Below are 21,356 nucleotides of genomic sequence, written 5' to 3' on the forward strand. Positions count from 1 at the left end.
GTCCTCGATCGCTTGCTGTGCCTGAATAAACCATCTGAAAGAACTACGGGCTCGTCTGAAGTCTTTTTGCTTACCGGAATTCTGCTGTTCTATGTAAAGGCGGCGGCGTCCGCCCGACGAAGCCCTCACTCGCTGGCTGGGTGTCTTCTCCGCCGCAAAGAAGATTACAGGTTGTCCTGCCTTTCGGAGACACCCGCCGACAAAGGAAGAAATACCCCAGGAAAAACGTCTCTCAAGCAAGGAGAGAGAAAATGGATGAGGAAGATAAGTCCGTAAGTGTTCGATCGTGGACCGATGCTGGAAGAGGAATCTGGGAACGGCAGCTTCTCTCCAGGAAGTCAACGTACCGAGACTCACGGACCGACACGACACGGACTGCCTGACTTCCGGGTCAGTGCTTCATGGCAACATTGGGTATTTTCTCTGTGTGTCAGAGTGCGCGTGAGTTACTTTTAAAACAACACTCGACTCTTTTTGAAACAAGGCATTGGGATTCTCCCACCAAGAAATTTGGAAACAGCACTACCAAGATGACAAGCGAACTTATGATGAGAGAACGGGAGAAATCAGGCCAAGCCATCTTTCAGCCTACGAAGCCCAGCGGGCCACTGGGAGCAACGGCCACAGCACAATCTGACACACCACTGGGCTGGAGGAGTAAAACGAACCAATTGGAAAGACTGAAGAGAAAAGAAATTAGTCGATGGTGGGAGGCAACTTCCCTAAAAAAGTACTTGGAAGTCAATCGTATCCCAAGGGGCCTACGGATATTTATTATTCCAACGCTGGCAATACCCAAACCCCATATTCTGCAAAAATGGACAGACAACACGAATACCTGCTCCAGAGGGATGATTGAAATCCTGATTGAGAGTGCATGGGAGGAACACACGGAAATAACCAAGCAAATAGATGACATCATGACAGACTTGGGGAAAGAATCAGACCAAAAAGCGATTGAACCCATACTGAAAAACATGGATGAAAGACTGAAAAAGTATGAGAAGGAAATAATTCAGAGGAAACAACGAAAATTTGTGCGGGACAAAAGAGACTATGCGGCTGGCAGAATTCTAACGTTTGCTAGAAAGTACGATAAACCACGCACAGATGTACAAAAGCAGCAAGCACAGAGTACTTTTGACAGACAAAAGAGTGGGTCCCAATCGGAATTAACTGACCTGAGTACGGACAATGACTTGGTGGCAAGTGGCTCCTCAACAACAAATTCACAGCAGGTTTTTTCCAAGGAACTGTTAATTCTACAAAAAGAAAGGAAACAAACAAACAGGGGCCGGCCAAAAATGAAAACACAAGGAGACGGAGACTTAGCCAAAAAAGGAATACCCGGAGAAAAACCAGTAGAAAAGGCCGGCATGGGAAACGAGGGGCCAATCCAACAAGAAGCAACAATGATGGAGAACCACGCAGAACTCACGGTAATTAATCTTACTGATAAAATACTTTCTGTAAATGAGACCAAAGTACTACAACTAGGACTGTCTTTTTGCCCAGACTCTAATTTTGACTATGCCGATGTGCGAGCAGATCTGTATAAATTTGAAAGAAAATAAAATTATGCAAGATACATGCAGGCAAAAAAACATCACAACAGAACAGAGAGGAAATGGATTTAAACACAGGAGGCCCCACAATAGGAGATATTCCGATCCTTACAACATTGACAGCACTAGGAACTCAACACAGTCAGACCAGTGGTTCGATCATAGTAGATCCTTTTGATACAGCAATTGGAACACATGTGACTAATCTTACAGATAGAGTTATTAACGCCCCGGCTGGTACTACCTTTCGGAGGAAGAGCAAATTTGTACCTATTACACCTAGAGACAATGTGGATGTATTTAGTGACCTAGTGAAAGGGGATTTAGATAAACTCCTTGCGATACGCTCCCCAAATAAGAATTTCAGTAAGGAGCAGTGGAAGGTGATCCAAAACCTGAAACAAGAGACAAACACAATAATCAAACCCTCAGATAAGGGTGGAAATATTGTGCTCATGCCCAGGGAGATGTATATGGATGAGGCAAAAAGACAATTATTGGATACAACATGCTATTGCGAAGTGGACAGAAAATATGTAACTAATCTGCAAGAGACATATTACAAGAAATTAGAGCATTGGCGAGAGAGAGGACTATTAACGTGGGACGAAGAACGGTATCTTCACAAGGATAATCCCACGACACCAACATTCTTATCTATTGCCGAAAGTGCACAAATCATGACTAGACCACCAGGGAGACCAATAGTCTCATCTATAAACAGTCTCTTTGAACAAACCAGTATTTACATTGACTATTTTCTCTTCCCTTATGTACAAGAATTATTATCGTACATAAGAGATACCACTGATTTTATACACAAAATTTCCAAACTAGAAGTAGATGATCAATGTTGGCTGGTATGCCTTGATGTCGAGTCCCTTTAACCAGCATTAGACATCAGGACGGCATCAAGGCATGCCCGTTTTTCCTAAAGCAACGTAGGATGGAATATTGGGAGCATACATGTATGTTACTAGAAATGGTCTGACTGTGTCTGAATGAGAAAATGTTTCTATTTGACAGAATCTATTACAGGCAACAACAGGGTACTTCCATGGGCACCTGCTTCGCCCCCAGCTATGCCAACTTGTTGGTTGGCTGGTGGGAGAAGCAGGTGCTCTGGAACGACCTCACGGAGAAGTGGGCACTGAATGTGAGAAAATGGACGCGATATATAGACAACATCTTTTTTGTCTGGAGGGGGTCTTAAGAAAACTTGAAGTGTTTTATTGACTGTTTAAATATGAATGAGGTGAATTTGAAATTCACAAGACACTACAGCCAACTCACAATAGATTTTCTAGACGTCAAAGTTACAAAAGTGGGCAATCACCTAACCACAACACTATTCAGGAAAGACACAGCGGGAAACTCATTACTTCACTCTTCTAGCGCCAACCCACCTAGCTTCAGATGGGGAATCCCTTTTAGTGAGTTCTTGAGGGGGAAACGAACTGTTCGGAAGAATCTCAGTTCCAAAAAACAAAACAGGAGATGAAAGAGCAATTCTCAGCAAGAGGATACTCACAGAAGTCATTGAAAGAGGCTGAAGATAGAGTAGACAAAGTAACTAGAGAAGAAGCATTAACACCCAAAAAGAGTATCCCCAAGATAAACACAAGAACGCCCAAAATCAGATTTATAACTAAGTACTGTGGCCAATCCTATCAAGTACAAAAAATCTTGAAGAATAGATGGGACATACTAAGACAGGATCCCATTTTAAGGAATTCCCTTGGAATTACCCCAGGCATATCTTACAGACGTGGACAATCTTTAAAAGATTGTCTAGTACAGAGCCTTCTAGCACCAAAAGAAATGGATTGGTTAAAAACAAGTAAGGGATTTAAAAAGTGTGGCAATTGTAAGGCCTGTAGGAATAGTCAAAACTGCAATGAGATCTTTCTCCCCAAAACTAAAAAGAAATGGGAAATTAAGTCCCTTATAACATGTTCCACCACATTTGTGGTATATCTTATACGTTGTCCATGTGACCTATTGAAGGACTGGGTTATTTAAGACCCAGCGGTGCCAGGGGACAACACCTGAAACCTTCGTGGGTAACCTGTTCCGGCGTACAAATGACAGAGACACGGGACACTTCCTTCGGCGTCAAAGATTCGAGGTTTATTTACTGCAGGGAACACAGAAGTCACGTGAAGTACACAGCAGGTATGTTCGCGGGATCTGATTCAATTTGCTACTGTGGATCGCTCCTTTTTATACACATTTCTCTCATAGGTTAACATGGTGCACAAAGGTTTACAACTTGGTTCCCATAATTATCCCCGAGAGGGGTCGCTTTGATGTATTCAAGGTCCGGAACATAAGTACAGAAACATTTGGTGGTTCCCAACTGTAAAAACCCATCTTCCCACCATTAGTACATTCCAATCGGCAGTAAACAGATCGAAGAAGGAACAAGGACAGGTGCAGAGGAAGGCAGAAACAGTGGGGAGATCGGAAAGGGTGTAAAAGGGGGTGGTATCGGGAAACACGAGCTACAGACATCAAAGGGACGTGCCTAATGAGATGCACGGCTGAGACAATAGACCGGCACGGCAAGATGTGCCTCGAGCGGGGCCATCTGCCTTACAGTATCATCCCCCTCATCATAAAGACACTTTCAAAGGAAACGTGTCTTCCGCAAGAGTCTTGGGAATCCCAGGGTCGCGAAGCGGACAACGTCCGTTCGCTGGCTACTTGATGGCAAGAGACAAAATGGATGCCATATCTAAGATGGAACCCGTGGGTACAGATATAAACCCACGAAACAGACGAACGGTTTAGGTTAACACAGCGAAACTGCGTACACCCACTAAACTCGTCATTTGCGGTTCATAGATACCAGACTCGACCATATTCGTGCGAGTCAAAAACACCACTTATAATTGTCACGGAACCTCAGGCGCTCCTTTTGCCCTCATGTAGGCAAGCACTAGTCAGAATCATACTCGATATTCATCAGACCATCTAGATGTTGCTGCAACATAATTCTGTCCAACTGAGCTCCTTTGGTAACAGGCGGCTGTCTTATACACGTCGTAGCACAGAGGCCACATAAGGCAGGACCACACTGCACACAAAGGCAAAACGTGAACAGAAACGCCACAACAACTCCGATGATCATCAGAATCTTCCAACCCCAAGTCGACATCAGGCCCCAAAACCACCCAAGCAGCGTCCAATCCCCTACGTCCACGTGTATGGACTCAGAGATCTTATGCAACTTTGAGATGGCTTGATAGACAGTCGGAGCGTTATCTGGAATGAAAATACAGCAGCTCGAATGGATCACCTTACATACTCCACCTCGATCTGCTTAGACCACGTCTAAAACCATACGGTTTTGTAACGTCATAAGCCTATCCGCCTGAAGTTCTGTGGTGATATTACCAAGGGCACTGGCAGTGATATTAGCTGTCGATTCCACCACTCGAGTCAATTGTCTCAGGTTCCTACTATTAACCATAGGACCCCAAAACGAGAGGAAACCCTTGAAAAAGTCTCCTGCCTCTTGACCGGCAGTGTCCTCTTCGCTAATCACGCCTCTCACAACTCTAGTCTTGTGATAGTCTGCATCAACAGTGAACGTCGGAGGCAACAGATTTGCGATATAACATGAGCCCACAAAGTCGGAGGGCAACCATGTATACGCACGATCATGGCAGACAAAGTATGTACCCTTGGCAGCCAGAAACACAGGGGACGAGACCATCGGCAGGATATAAGTCTCGGAGCAAGCACTCTCTCCAAGACGAGCTTTTGATCTTCGGCCACGACCCATTAGACAGAAATTACCAAGGTGGGGTACGACCCATATAGGAGGCGAGCTTCTAAGCTGTTTTTCACCAGTGAGCACACTATACTCAACCTTACTCAGGACCCTATAGGCTTGTACCTCTTCTTCTGGAATGAGCGACGGTTCATAGATATCTCTATCTAAGTCCTCTATCGCTATAGACAAAGGCTTCTGATACGAACCAGGACCAGAGTAGGGAGAACGTGGCTCTCGATTTCGGTAGGAATCTAGTGCACTTCGAAACATTGTTTGAAATGCTCGAGCTGAACCCTGGGAACTATAAGGAAGAACCAGATATGGAATTCCCTTATCCGTGGTATGTGGCATTAACCCACACACCCAACAATTAGTAGTGTTAACCACTAACTGATGCTGATGAAGGAGCTGAATAAAGGAATTATTTCTGAATTCCGCACGTCTAGCCTGCTTGTGTTCGGGTAAGTTATGGAAAGAATGAGGGGATGCAGTGGAGATAGTTTCAGGTTCAGAAGTAGGAGTGGGTATGGCGGAAGGTAGGAAGTACAACATCATGTAATACACCCCACCCGCCAATAGCAAAGAAACAGTCAGAAACAGTAGGAACACTTGAAACATAAAACATTTGGTACGAGTGATCTGTTGTAGCTTAAATCTTTGCGCCTGAGCTTCTTCCAAATCCATCAGCTTTAAAAACGCCATCCCCTAAGACCGTCCGCAACGTTTCTTGACGCACTTCGTTCTGTGTAGCAATAGTCAATCCCTAGGAGTTCCCAGGAACCGACGGTCTTTGACCTAGCGCCAAGACCTACTAACCAGAAGGAAGTACACGCGCGGCCCTACAGTACACCTGGATGCAAGGTATCTTATTTACAAATATATACAAAAGTCTCTTAGCTGTGGAAGTAAAAACACATAGATGGAACGAAACTTAATATTTACAAAAATAATCACAATTATACGGGTGTTTTAGGCTGATCGTGGCAAATGGGATAATGTAGATGTCAAGGGACAAAGACGAAATCTTTATTTGTCTCTGGTGCTGGACCGCAAAAAGTATCGAGTTTTCCCAGGATGTGTCTGTTCATCAAACAAAGAATCCGATGAGGGAACAGAGTTCTGCTGATCAGTCGATTGTTCCGATCTTGAGTCTTGTGATGGCAAATGTTCAACAATGTCTTTCTGCTGCACTGAGGACTCTCCGACAGGCTCTGCGTCGCTAAAGGGTACAAAGGTCCGTAATCCTTCGGTTTCAGATGAAGCAATGCCCTTCCTCACCCACGAGTCTGCCGGTAAAGGTATAGGAACCTTCTTAGTATGAGTGGCATGCACCCAATTTTTGCGCCCTTCCAAACGGACGGCAGTTCTCATGGCAAGGAGGACCTGGAAAGGGCCAGTAAAGCGGGGTTCCAAATTCTTCTTGCGAGCAAAATTGCGAGTAATCACCCAATCTCCTGGTTGGAGCTGGTGGCCTGGACCCTCCGTCTGCGCCGGCAGTGCTTCGTAAACCTGTTGGTGAATTAACCTCAGTTTAGCAGTCAGATCATGAAGATAGTCAATCAACATTGGGTACTCAAGATTAGAAAACACACTAGGTCTAGGGACCCCCCAAACATTCGCAGGACGGCCGAACACTATTTCATAGGGACTGAGCCCTACTCGGGAGTGTACTGTCACAAGGCAAGGGGCAAAGCGTCAGGCCACGAAAGACCAGTCGCAGCCTGAATCTTAGCCAGTTTGAGTTTAAGGGTGCCATTATACAACGAAAATTTGTGCGGGACAAAAGAGACTATGCGGCTGGCAGAATTCTAACGTTTGCTAGAAAGTACGATAAACCACGCACAGATGTACAAAAGCAGCAAGCACGGAGTACTTTTGACAGACAAAAGAGTGGATCCCAATCGGAATTAACCGACCTGAGTACGGACAATGACTTGGTGGCAAGTGGCTCCTCAACAACAAATTCACAGCAGGTTTTTTCCAAGGAACTGTTAATTCTACAAAAAGAAAGGAAACAAACAAACAGGGGCCGGCCAAAAATGAAAACACAAGGAGACGGAGACTTAGCCAAAAAAAGAATACCCGGAGAAAAACCAGTAGAAAAGGCCGGCATGGGAAACGAGGGGCCAATCCAACTAGAAGCAACAATGATGGAGAACCACGCAGAACTCACGGTAATTAATCTTACTGATAAAATACTTTCTGTAAATGAGACCAAAGTACTACAACTAGGACTGTCTTTTTGCCCAGACTCTAATTTTGACTATGCCGATGTGCGAGCAGATCTGTATAAATTTGAAAGAAAATAAAATTATGCAAGATACATGCAGGCAAAAAAACATCACAACAGAACAGAGAGGAAATGGATTTAAACACAGGAGGCCCCACAATAGGAGATATTCCGATCCTTACAACATTGACAGCACTAGGAACTCAACACAGTCAGACCAGTGGCTCGATCATAGTAGATCCTTTTGATACAGCAATTGGAACACAGGTGACTAATCTTACAGATAGAGTCATTAACGCCCCGGCTGGTACTACCTTTCGGAGGAAGAGCAAATTTGCACCTATTACACCTAGAGACAATGTGGATGTATTTAGTGACCTAGTGAAAGGGGATTTAGATAAACTCCTTGCGATACGCTCCCCAAATAAGAATTTCAGCAAGAAGCAGTGGAAGGTGATCCAAAACCTGAAACAAGAGACAAACACAATAATCAAACCCTCAGATAAGGGTGGAAATATTGTGCTCATGCCCAGGGAGATGTATATGGATGAGGCAAAAAGACAATTATTGGATACAACATGCTATTGCGAAGTGGACAGAAAATATTTAACTAATCTGCAAGAGACATATTACAAGAAATTAGAGCATTGGCGAGAGAGAGGACTATTAACGTGGGACGAAGAACGGTATCTTCACAAGGATAATCCCACGACACCAACATTCTTATCTATTGCCGAAAGTGCACAAATCATGACTAGACCACCAGGGAGACCAATAGTCTCATCTATAAACAGTCTCTTTGAACAAACCAGTATTTACATTGACTATTTTCTCTTCCCTTATGTACAAGAATTATTATCGTACATAAGAGATACCACTGATTTTATACACAAAATTTCCAAACTAGAAGTAGATGATCAATGTTGGCTGGTATGCCTTGATGTCGAGTCCCTTTAACCAGCATTAGACATCAGGACGGCATCAAGGCATGCCCGTTTTTCCTAAAGCAACGTAGGATGGAATATTGGGAGCATACATGTATGTTACTAGAAATGGTCTGACTGTGTCTGAATGAGAAAATGTTTCTATTTGACAGAATCTATTACAGGCAACAACAGGGTACTTCCATGGGCACCTGCTTCGCCCCCAGCTATGCCAACTTGTTGGTTGGCTGGTGGGAGAAGCAGGTGCTCTGGAACGACCTCACGGAGAAGTGGGCACTGAATGTGAGAAAATGGACGCGATATATAGACAACATCTTTTTTGTCTGGAGGGGGTCTTAAGAAAACTTGAAGTGTTTTATTGACTGTTTAAATATGAATGAGGTGAATTTGAAATTCACAAGACACTACAGCCAACTCACAATAGATTTTCTAGACGTCAAAGTTACAAAAGTGGGCAATCACCTAACCACAACACTATTCAGGAAAGACACAGCGGGAAACTCATTACTTCACTCTTCTAGCGCCAACCCACCTAGCTTCAGATGGGGAATCCCTTTTAGTGAGTTCTTGAGGGGGAAACGGAACTGTTCGGAAGAATCTCAGTTCCAAAAAACAAAACAGGAGATGAAAGAGCGATTCTCAGCAAGAGGATACTCACAGAAGTCATTGAAAGAGGCTGAAGATAGAGTAGACAAAGTAACTAGAGAAGAAGCATTAACACCCAAAAAGAGTATCCCCAAGATAAACACAAGAACGCCCAAAATCAGATTTATAACTAAGTACTGTGGCCAATCCTATCAAGTACAAAAAATCTTGAAGAATAGATGGGACATACTAAGACAGGATCCCATTTTAAGGAATTCCCTTGGAATTACCCCAGGCATATCTTACAGACGTGGACAATCTTTAAAAGATTGTCTAGTACAGAGCCTTCTAGCACCAAAAGAAATGGATTGGTTAAAAACAAGTAAGGGATTTAAAAAGTGTGGCAATTGTAAGGCCTGTAGGAATAGTCAAAACTGCAATGAGATCTTTCTCCCCAAAACTAAAAAGAAATGGGAAATTAAGTCCCTTATAACATGTTCCACCACATTTGTGGTATATCTTATACGTTGTCCATGTGACCTATTGAAGGACTGGGTTATTTAAGACCCAGCGGTGCCAGGGGACAACACCTGAAACCTTCGTGGGTAACCTGTTCCGGCGTACAAATGACAGAGACACGGGACACTTCCTTCGGCGTCAAAGATTCGAGGTTTATTTACTGCAGGGAACACAGAAGTCACGTGAAGTACACAGCAGGTATGTTCGCGGGATCTGATTCAATTTGCTACTGTGGATCGCTCCTTTTTATACACATTTCTCTCATAGGTTAACATGGTGCACAAAGGTTTACAACTTGGTTCCCATAATTATCCGCGAGAGGGGTCGCTTTGATGTATTCAAGGTCCGGAACATAAGTACAGAAACATTTGGTGGTTCCCAACTGTAAAAACCCATCTTCCCACCATTAGTACATTCCAATCGGCAGTAAACAGATCGAAGAAGGAACAAGGACAGGTGCAGAGGAAGGCAGAAACAGTGGGGAGATCGGAAAGGGTGTAAAAGGGGGTGGTATCGGGAAACACGAGCTACAGACATCAAAGGGACGTGCCTAATGAGATGCACGGCTGAGACAATAGACCGGCACGGCAAGATGTGCCTCGAGCGGGGCCATCTGCCTTACAGTATCATCCCCCTCATCATAAAGACACTTTCAAAGGAAACGTGTCTTCCGCAAGAGTCTTGGGAATCCCAGGGTCGCGAAGCGGACAACGTCCGTTCGCTGGCTACTTGAGGGCAAGAGACAAAATGGATGCCATATCTAAGATGGAACCCGTGGGTACAGATATAAACCCACGAAACAGACGAACGGTTTAGGTTAACACAGCGAAACTGCGTACACCCACTAAACTCGTCATTTGCGGTTCATAGATACCAGACTCGACCATATTCGTGCGAGTCGAAAACACCACTTATAATTGTCATGGAACCTCAGACGCTCCTTTTGCCCTCATGTAGGCAAGCACTAGTCAGAATCATACTCGATATTCATCAGACCATCTAGATGTTGCTGCAACATAATTCTGTCCAACTGAGCTCCTTTGGTAACAGGCGGCTGTCTTATACACGTCGTAGCACAGAGGCCACATAAGGCAGGACCACACTGCACACAAAGGCAACACGTAAACAGAAACGCCACAACAACTCCGATGATCATCAGAATCTTCCAACCCCAAGTCGACATCAGGCCCCAAAACCACCCAAGCAGCGTCCAATCCCCTACGTCCACGTGTATGGACTCAGAGATCTTATGCAACTTTGAGATGGCTTGATAGACAGTCGGAGCGTTATCTGGAATGAAAATACAGCAGCTCGAATGGATCACCTTACATACTCCACCTCGATCTGCTTAGACCACGTCTAAAACCATACGGTTTTGTAACGTCATAAGCCTATCCGCCTGAAGTTCTGTGGTGATATTACCAAGGGCACTGGCAGTGATATTAGCTGTCGATTCCACCACTCGAGTCAATTGTCTCAGGTTCCTACTATTAACCATAGGACCCCAAAACGGGAGGAAACCCTTGAAAAAGTCTCCTGCCTCTTGACCGGCAGTGTCCTCTTCGCTAATCACGCCTCTCACAACTCTAGTCTTGTGATAGTCTGCATCAACAGTGAACGTCGGAGGCAACAGATTTGCGATATAACATGAGCCCACAAAGTCAGAGGGCAACCATGTATACGCACGATCATGGCAGACAAAGTATGTACCCTTGGCAGCCAGAAACACAGGGGACGAGACCATCGGCAGGATATAAGTCTCGGAGCAAGCACTCTCTCCAAGACGAGCTTTTGATCTTCGGCCACGACCCATTAGACAGAAATTACCAAGGTGGGGTACGACCCATATAGGAGGCGAGCTTCTAAGCTGTTTTTCACCAGTGAGCGCACTATACTCAACCTTACTCAGGACCCTATAGGCTTGTACCTCTTCTTCTGGAATGAGCGACGGTTCATAGATATCTCTATCTAAGTCCTCTATCGCTATAGACAAAGGCTTCTGATACGAACCAGGACCAGAGTAGGGAGAACGTGGCTCTCGATTTGGGTAGGAATCTAGTGCACTTCGAAACATTGTTTGAAATGCTCGAGCTGAACCCTGGGAACTATAAGGAAGAACCAGATATGGAATTCCCTTATCCGTGGTATGTGGCATTAACCCACACACCCAACAATTAGTAGTGTTAACCACTAACTGATGCTGATGAAGGAGCTGAATAAAGGAATTATTTCTGAATTCCGCACGTCTAGCCTGCTCGTGTTCGGGTAAGTTATGGAAAGAATGAGGGAATGCAGTGGAGATAGTTTCAGGTTCAGAAGTAGGAGTGGGTATGGCGGAAGGTAGGAAGTACAACATCATGTAATACACCCCACCCGCCAATAGCAAAGAAACAGTCAGAAACAGTAGGAACACTTGAAACATAAAACATTTGGTACGAGTGATCTGTTGTAGCTTAAATCTTTGCGCCTGAGCTTCTTCCAAATCCATCAGCTTTGAAAACGCCATCCCCTAAGACCGTCCGCAACGTTTCTTGACGCACTTCGTTCTGTGTAGCAATAGTCAATCCCTAGGAGTTCCCAGGAACCGACGGTCTTTGACCTAGCGCCAAGACCTACTAACCAGAAGGAAGTACACGCGCGGCCCTACAGTACACCTGGATGCAAGGTATCTTATTTACAAATATATACAAAAGTCTCTTAGCTGTGGAAGTAAAAACACATAGATGGAACGAAACTTAATATTTACAAAAATAATCACAATTATACGGGTGTTTTAGGCTGATCGTGGCAAATGGGATAATGTAGATGTCAAGGGACAAAGACGAAATCTTTATTTGTCTCTGGTGCTGGACCGCAAAAAGTATCGAGTTTTCCCAGGATGTGTCTGTTCATCAAACAAAGAATCCGATGAGGGAACAGAGTTCTGCTGATCAGTCGATTGTTCCGATCTTGAGTCTTGTGATGGCAAATGTTCAACAATGTCTTTCTGCTGCACTGAGGACTCTCCGACAGGCTGTGCGTCGCTAAAGGGTACAAAGGTCTGTAATCCTTCGGTTTCAGATGAAGCAATGCCCTTCCTCACCCACGAGTCTGCCGGTAAAGGTATAGGAACCTTCTTAGTATGAGTGGCATGCACCCAATTTTTGCGCCCTTCCAAACGGACGGCAGTTCTCGTGGCAAGGAGGACCTGGAAAGGGCCAGTAAAGCGGGGTTCCAAATTCTTCTTGCGAGCAAAATTGCGAGTAACCACCCAATCTCCTGGTTGGAGCTGGTGGCCTGGACCCTCCGTCTGCGCCGGCAGTGCTTCGTAAACCTGTTGGTGAATTAACCTCAGTTTAGCAGTCAGATCATGAAGATAGTCAATCAACATTGGGTACTCAAGATTAGAAAACACACTAGGTCTAGGGACCCCCCAAACATTCGCAGGACGGCCGAACACTATTTCATAGGGACTGAGCCCTACTCGGGAGTGTACTGTCGCCCTTGTTGACAACAAGGCAAGGGGCAAAGCGTCAGGCCACGAAAGACCAGTCGCAGCCTGAATCTTAGCCAGTTTGAGTTTAAGGGTGCCATTATACCCTTCAACCAAACCTGCTGACTGGGGATGATTGGCGCTGTGGAATTTTTGATTAATTCCAAGGCCCTTACACACACTCTTCATCACGCTCCCTACAAACTCACTTCCGTTATCAGACCATACAATTCGGGGCATTCCATACCGAGGAAAGTATTCCTTCAGCAGGATTTTCGCAGTAGACAGGGCTGTATTGTCTTTAAGAGGATAGGCTTCAATCCATCGGGAGAATGCGCAAACCACAACTAGAACGTATTTCAGGTTATTGCATCGCTCCATATGGATGAAGTCTAGCTGGATTACTTCAAAGGGATATGAAGGGGGAGCAAAATGGCCAGGAGGTGTGGGGGTCCCCTAACCAGGATTGTACAACATACATATCATGCAATTCTTCACCAATCTCTCAGCACATTTCGTAATACCATCATTCTTCCACACAGGAGACAACAATTTACAAATACCTTTCACACTAATATGTGCTAACCCGTGTGCCATCGTCACAACAGCCAGCACATACGCATCTGGCAACATCCATCTCTTATGCTCCGACAAATCAATCCAACAACCATTCGCATCCAACTTTCCCGTACTCTCTTTCCACTTCGCCTTTTCAGTCTCGGTGGCCTCGTTCTGTATCGCTTTCACACTTTGGATAGTATCCTCACACATACTTGTGTCTGTAGGCCACCTAACCGAACTCGTCACATACATTCTAGTGCTAAGGTTCCGGGCAGTCTCCTTAGCAGTCTCATCCGCAAACGCATTACCACGGCCAACATCATCCGTCACCTTACGATGCGCACTACATTTAACAATCGCTACCTGCTTAGGCAACGTAAGTGCATCCAGAAGATCATTCACAAGCTGTCCATGCTGAATCTTCGTACCATGCGACGTCATAAAACCTCTCTCTCTCCACAATCGTCCAAAACTATGAGCGACGCCAAAAGCATATTGGCTGTCGGTAAACACATTCACTCGTTTCCCTTTCGCCAACACACACGCTCTAGTTAAGGCAATCAGCTCTGCAGCCTGGGCAGAGTTCTGATTCAATCTCGCAGCTTCCACAACAGTATTCAAAGTCACCACAGCATACGCAGTAGTCACATCACCATTTGGCAATTTAAAACATGAACCATCCACATACAAAGTTCCATCGGGATCTTCCAAAGGAGTGTTTTTAAGGTCCACTCGACCTTTTGTTTCCTCCTCAGTCCTTAAGTAACAGTCATGCGCTGCTACTTCATCTGACTCTGTACTAATTGGCAATAAGGTTGCCGGGTTTAGGACATTACAAGGTTTTATCTGAATATGGCTTGCCAACAGCGTCAATTCGTACCCAGACAACCTCGCACTCGTCAAGTGCTGAGTTTTCGTTCGATTCAAAAGAGTGTCAACTGCATGTGGCACCATCACCGTAAGCATATTATCCATGACCAATCCTGCTGATTGTCGGATGGACACCGCAGCTGCCGCTGTTGCTCTTAAACAACTCGGCAATGCTCTAGCTACCGGGTCCAAGGTCGAGGAAAAATATGCACATGGACGTTGCTTATCACCGAAGGGTTGCGTTAAGACACTCAACGCACAACCTTCCCTCTCGTGAACGTATAATGTAAACGGCTTGCTGTAGTCAGGAGTACCTAACACAGGAGCCGAACACAATGCGTCACGCAGTTCAGAAAAACCTTTCTGACATTCTTCCGTCCATGGTAAAGGAGTTGGAACATCCTTGCACGTAAGAGCCACCAAAGGTTTCGCTAACAATGAAAAATTTGGAATCCACTGTCTGCAGTATGACGTGATACCTAAAAAGGCACGCACATCTCTTTGGGTTGTTGGCACAGATATTCGTGCAATGGCTGCAATTCTCTCTGGGGTCAACCTTCTTCCCTCCTTTGACAATAAGTGACCTAGATAGGTTACTTCTTGACAACAATATTGGAGTTTAGAAGGGGACACCTTGTGATGTAAGTCACAGAGATGTTGCAACAACGACACCGTGGCAATTTTACAAATGTCCTGAGTATCCGCGGCCACCAATAAATCGTCAACGTATTGGATTAAGGCCACACCAGCCGGCAACACAAATGCATCTAGTTGGCCCTTCAAGGCTTGACTGTATATCGATGGACTTTCACAGTAGCCCTGAGGAGCACGTTTAAATCGGAAGCTACGACCACCAAGAGAGAAACCGAAAAGGTCTCTGCTTTCCTCAGCAATCGGTATACTGAAGAACGCATTCTTCAGATCGATCACTGAAAACCAGGATGCCGAAGCTGGAATCAGAGTCAGTAGCGCCGTGATGACAGGCACAACAGGGAACTGAGGAATCACAATTTTATTTACCTCCCGTAAATCGATAACAAAACGATAAACAGGCGGTTTCGAAGGATCGGTACGTTTCAAAATAGGCAGTACAGGGCTGTTGCACACGTTTCCCCGAGTCTCCTCAATAACATCTTTCTCGATCAGATCATAGATAATCGCCAACAGTGCCCGTTCCCCGTCAAGGGAGATACGATACTGGGGAATACGTGGCAATCGCACATTAGATTTCAAGTGTACAACATAAGGGGAAATATCAAGCAGGCCCATGTCATTGGGACCTGTTGCCCACAAAGATGCAGGAAGAGAACTCAATTCCAGTGGAAGCTTATCGAGAGACAAATACATGGGAGAGACAACTCTCTCACCCAAAGTAAGCTTTACTCCCGCAGGAGAACAGTACAAAGTCGCATACAAACGTTTTAGCAAATCCAGGCCCAAAAGATTTTCACCACAGCCAGTGGTCAAAATCAACGGAGCTTTGAGCTCACGTGGCCCAATTGTAAGAGGCAAAGGGCACGAAACCGGATTGCTAACAGGGGCGCCAGAGAATCCAACGGAAACATTTGTTAAGCCAGACAAAGGTGCGCCAGGGAGTTTCGAATGCATGATGGAACTTTTCGCTGCACCAGTGTCCAACAGAAAAGGCTCAACGACGCCCGAGGTGGCAACTGCGATGTAAGGCCCTCTCTGATCAACCGGAACTGATACTACTCCCTTTCCTTGTCTATGGCTATCCTAGTAATTACCGTCGTCAGTTCCCTGATCGACGTAATAGTCATCAACATTATACTGCGCAGATCGTCCTTGCGATGATCCACGTTGATCAAAACAATTATTGGAATTTGACGAATTGTCTGAACGATCATTTTGAACACCACGACCCCTACCACGTGATGTCTGCTGAGAACCACCACGACCTCCTCTAGATGTGTTACCACTATTACGCTCATTCAGAACAGGACAGTTAAATTTTAGATGACCCTCCTGTCTACAGTAGGCACACTGGTTGTACCCTAACGAAGATCTCTGCGAAGAAGAGTCATTCCGCGATTGCGACCTATTAGATTGCGACTGCGATCGAGTCCGTTGCTGTGAATCATTCTGATTCGAACGCGGAGGATACGCCTGCTGCAACAACACCTTGGTTTTGAGTTCTTTCGTCTTTTTATCAGCGCGGTCATTCTCTTCTTTCTCCCTATTCTCGTAATACTGTGCCGTAGCCAATTTTTGAGCAGAAGTAGAGACAGCCCACGCACTCTCAGAATTTTTCAATTTGTTGCTCAAATCGGGCAATAAGTTAGAGACGAATTTATCCACGAACAACCGCTGACCACCCTCAGTACTCATATCCTGACCACTGTGATCGATGAATGCCTCCTCAAATCTCGTAAAGAAATCAGAGACACTCTCGTCCTTCTTCTGTCTGCAAGCTGACAACTTGTCCCAGTTCACCCTCATAGCTGGCATAAGCGTTTTCATTAAGGTAATAATTCTCTGAGGGAGAGCAGTAATAAGCTGTTCGGGCTTAGCCCCACCAATTTGTCGTGTATCTGCCGCAATAAGAGCAGCCCAATCGCCACCCAATTCTGCCACGTGGTTTTCTTGACGAATCTTTGCCCATACCGGTTGCGGTACGACATTGCCAAACAGCATATCAATATCGGCAAGATTCATTATCGTAGCGTCAACGAGCTGCGACAATTCCTTATAGTACCCTGCAGGATTTTTGCGAGGGTCAGGCAAAGATTGCTTCACCTGTAAAACTTCTGATCGTTTCCATGGGAGATGTATCCATACTCTCTGGAAATACGGTAAAATAACGGGGTTAGCATTGGCATCGCCTGGCATCCACACTGGTGGAACTTCGCGCATGGGCTACTGACCAGACGCATCTAACTGTCTCTCAACATCCTCAACGAACAATGCTTGAGGTATCGGAGAGGGACGGAGGGCCAATAATTGCTCGATGGCACGTCGAACATTGGTACCCACTACCATTCCACTCGAAAATTGAAGCTGTAAGTTGATCAAAGCGGTTAATACATCTTCCGATGCATCTGCCGATATTTGATCGCGCAAAACCTTGCACATTTCTTCAAAAACATACCTCTGTGTCGGTATATTGAATTGACTAAACGTATTCAACACCGAACGTGGAGGATTTCTATAGGGATGCAGCATCCATGACATCGCCATATTATACAACGCAGCACGTTCCCTATTACCAGGAAGCTGACTACGTCTTTGTGGACCGTCCGAATCAGCGGACTCAAGAATAGGTCCAAGAGAATTAGCAAAATTTGCAGCCATTGAAGGGGTACGACGTCGAGTAGTTGGAGAAGTATACGATAGAGTAGTAACAAGAGAAGGAGTAGGAACAGAAGAAGCAGTAGGAGTAAGTAGAACAGGAGCAGTAGCGGGAGCAGGAGTATATGGAAGTACAAGCGGAGGAGCAGTAGGGACAGCAATAGGCAAGGGAGCAGGAACAGTCGGAAGAACAGGTATAGGTTGAGGAACGGGTTGAGGAACAGGTACAGGAGCAGGTACAGGGGGAACCACAGGAGCTGCGGTACCCTGTGCGTACGGAGGTGGCGACTTCATAAGATAGGACATTAAGGGATCCTCAACTAATTCCTCCCTCTTATCCGACTCCGTTGGCAAGGCGGGATAACATTTATCTATAGTCATACGCTGAAGCCTGTCAAAAACTTCCTTTTCCTTTTCCTCCTTATCACGCTGAAAATGCTCTGCTTTCTTTACAATGGTAGCAACACCATCTCTCTGATTACGTTTTGTCTGTCTGATCTCTTTCTGTCTGGCTTCTTTGCGCCATAACCGAAAGGCATCAAACATGGCCGGCCTTGACTTTTTCTCAAATAATTTAGCCTCAAGATTATCTAAAATCGGGGTCTCAAAACTACCATGAGGAGGCCAACTAAGGACACCGTCCTTTTTGGTATAACAAATCCAATATTCATTAAAGGTAATCGGGCCTAGCCCGTGCTTACTATAGAGCTCATAAGTGGGAGTTCCAACCGGAGGTATTGGACACGAGTCCTCCAGTCGGGAATCCGTACCACAACGTCTAAAACAACTGAACAAAGTACTACGACTAGGCATCTTGCACACTAGCCGAGTTTCACAAACTTCAAGGGTTACGGGATTTACCAAGTCCCAGCAAAGAGCAAAAACCCTCGGTTTTTGGCGGCTGCAGTCGTCAAATATCACAACAAAGAACCAAGTACGAAGAACCACAAATGCAATGGAACCATGCAACAACTAAGCAACCACAACCAAGGACTTTGGGAGCAACCCACAAATACTTAACTCAAAGATCGATGGCGTCACCAGGAAGGCCCGTCAATCGTCTCGCTGTACCAAGGTCTACGCCAGGCGCCAAAGTCAAGTCAAGTCATAAAATTTGTATAGCGCACTACATACCCAGAGGGTTTCAAGGCGCTTAGGAAGGGGAGGAGGATTATTTGTCAAATATCCACGTTTTAAGCTGCTTTCTGAACGCTAGGTGATTCTGGGTGAGGCGAAGGTAAGCGGGGAGTGAGTTCCATGTTTTGGCAGCCAGGTAAGAAAAGGATCTGCCTCCCATGGTGGTCTTGTTGATGCGAGGTACAGTGGCGAAGGCTTGGCTGGAAGAGCGAAGTTGGCGGGAGGGGGTGTAGAAGGACAATCGAGAATTAAGGCAATCTGGTCCGATGTCGTAGAGTGATTTGTGTGCGTGGGTAAGCAGTCGGAAAGTGATCCTCTTATTGACGGGTAGCCAGTGGAGGTCTTTAAGGTGACCAGAGATGTGTTCATTGCGTGGGATGTCTAATATGAGCCTGGCTGAGGCGTTTTGGATTCGTTGTAGTTTCTTCTGGAGTTTAGCGGTGGTACCTGCGTAGAGGGTGTTTCCGTAGTCCAGTCTGCTCGTGACTAGAGGGTGGGTGACTGTTTTCCTTGTTTCGGAGGGGATCCAGCGAAATGTTTTTCTGAGCATGCGAAGAATGTTGAAGCAGGAAGAGGATACGGCGCTGACTTGTCTGTTCATTGAGAGTGAAGAATCCAGGATGATGCCAAGGTTCCGTGCGTGGTCTGTCGGGATGGGTGCTTTTCCGAGGGCTTCCGGCCACCAGGAGTCGTCCCATGCAGAGGGGGAAGTACCTAAGATGAGAACTTCTGTTTTGTCTGAGTTCAGTTTCAGACGGCTTTGTTTCATCCATTCGGCGACTTCTTTCATTCCTTCGTGTAGGTTAGTTTTGGCGGTGATGGGGTCCTTGGTGAGAGAAAGGATCAGTTGAGTGTCATCCGCGTAAGAGATGATGTTGAGGTTGTGTTGGCGGGCGATGGCCGCGAGGGGGCTCATATATACGTTGAAGAGGGTGGGACTGAGTGAGGATCCTTGAGGTACGCCGCAGATGATTTCAGAGGCCTCGGACTTGAATGGTGGGAGGCGGACTCTCTGGGTTCTTCCGGTGAGGAACGAGGTGATCCATTCCAGTGCTTTTCCTTGGATTCCGATGTTTCTGAGGCGTTGTAAAAGGGTGTTGTGGCAGACTGTGTCGAAGGCTGCAGAGAGGTCGAGGAGGATGAGGGCGACTGTGTCTCCATTGTCCAGTAGAGTTCGAATGTCGTCTGTTGCTGCGATGAGGGCGGTCTCAGTGCTGTGTTTGGCTCGGAAGCCAGATTGTGAGGGGTCGAGTGATTTGTTGGCTTCGAGGAAGGCGGCGAGCTGGTTGTTGACGGCTTTCTCGATGACTTTGGCCGGGAATTGAAGAAGCGAGATGGGGCGGTAGTTTTTGAGTTCGGTGGGGTCCGCTGTGGGTTTTTTCAGAAGGGCGGTGAGTTCAGCGTGTTTCCAGTCTTCTGGGAAGGTAGCGGAGTTGAAGGAGCAGTTGATGACGTCTCGGAGGTGCGGAGCTATGACGGAATCTGCTTTGTTGAAGATGTGGTGAGGGCATGGGTCTGTGGGGGATCCAGAGTGGATGGAATTCATCAGGCGGATGGTGTCCTCAGTGGAGATTGGGTTCCAGGCGTTAAGGGTATTTACGGGGGGTAGATGGCCAGCAGATGGTAGGGTGGGTTGGCTTCCGGGTTGGTTGTCAAAGCTGTTGTGGATGTCAGCAATCTTGTTGTGGAAAAAAGAGGCTAGGGAGTCGCAGAGGGTTTGAGAGGGGGTGATGTCGTTGGAGTTGGCCGAGGGGTTGGAAAATTCCTTGACGATGTTGAAAAGTTCCTTGCTGTTGTGGGCGTTGTTGTCAAGTCGATCCTTGAATGTTGTTTTCTTGGCTTTTCGGATCAGTTGGTGGTGAGTACGGGTGGCGCTTTTGAAGGCGTCCTTGTTGCTGCAACAGGATCGATGAAGCGGGGTGCACCTTCCCTCGGAGATTTCACACGAAGTTCCTCACGATCGTCGGGCTTGGACCGGTACCACTGATGCAGCCCCACGTTGGGCGCCAACTGAAGGACTGGGTTATTTAAGACCCAGCGGTGCCAGGGGACAACACCTGAAACCTTCGTGGGTAACCTGTTCCGGCGTACAAATGACAGAGACACGGGACACTTCCTTCGGCGTCAAAGATTCGAGGTTTATTTACTGCAGGGAACACAGAAGTCACGTGAAGTACACAGCAGGTATGTTCGCGGGATCTGATTCAATTTGCTACTGTGGATCGCTCCTTTTTATACACATTTCTCTCATAGGTTAACATGGTGCACAAAGGTTTACAACTTGGTTCCCATAATTATCCCCGAGAGGGGTCGCTTTGATGTATTCAAGGTCCGGAACATAAGTACAGAAACATTTGGTGGTTCCCAACTGTAAAAACCCATC

Source organism: Lissotriton vulgaris, unplaced genomic scaffold (genome assembly GCF_964263255.1).
Source record: "Lissotriton vulgaris unplaced genomic scaffold, aLisVul1.2 SCAFFOLD_1708, whole genome shotgun sequence".
NCBI lineage: Eukaryota > Metazoa > Chordata > Amphibia > Caudata > Salamandridae > Lissotriton > Lissotriton vulgaris.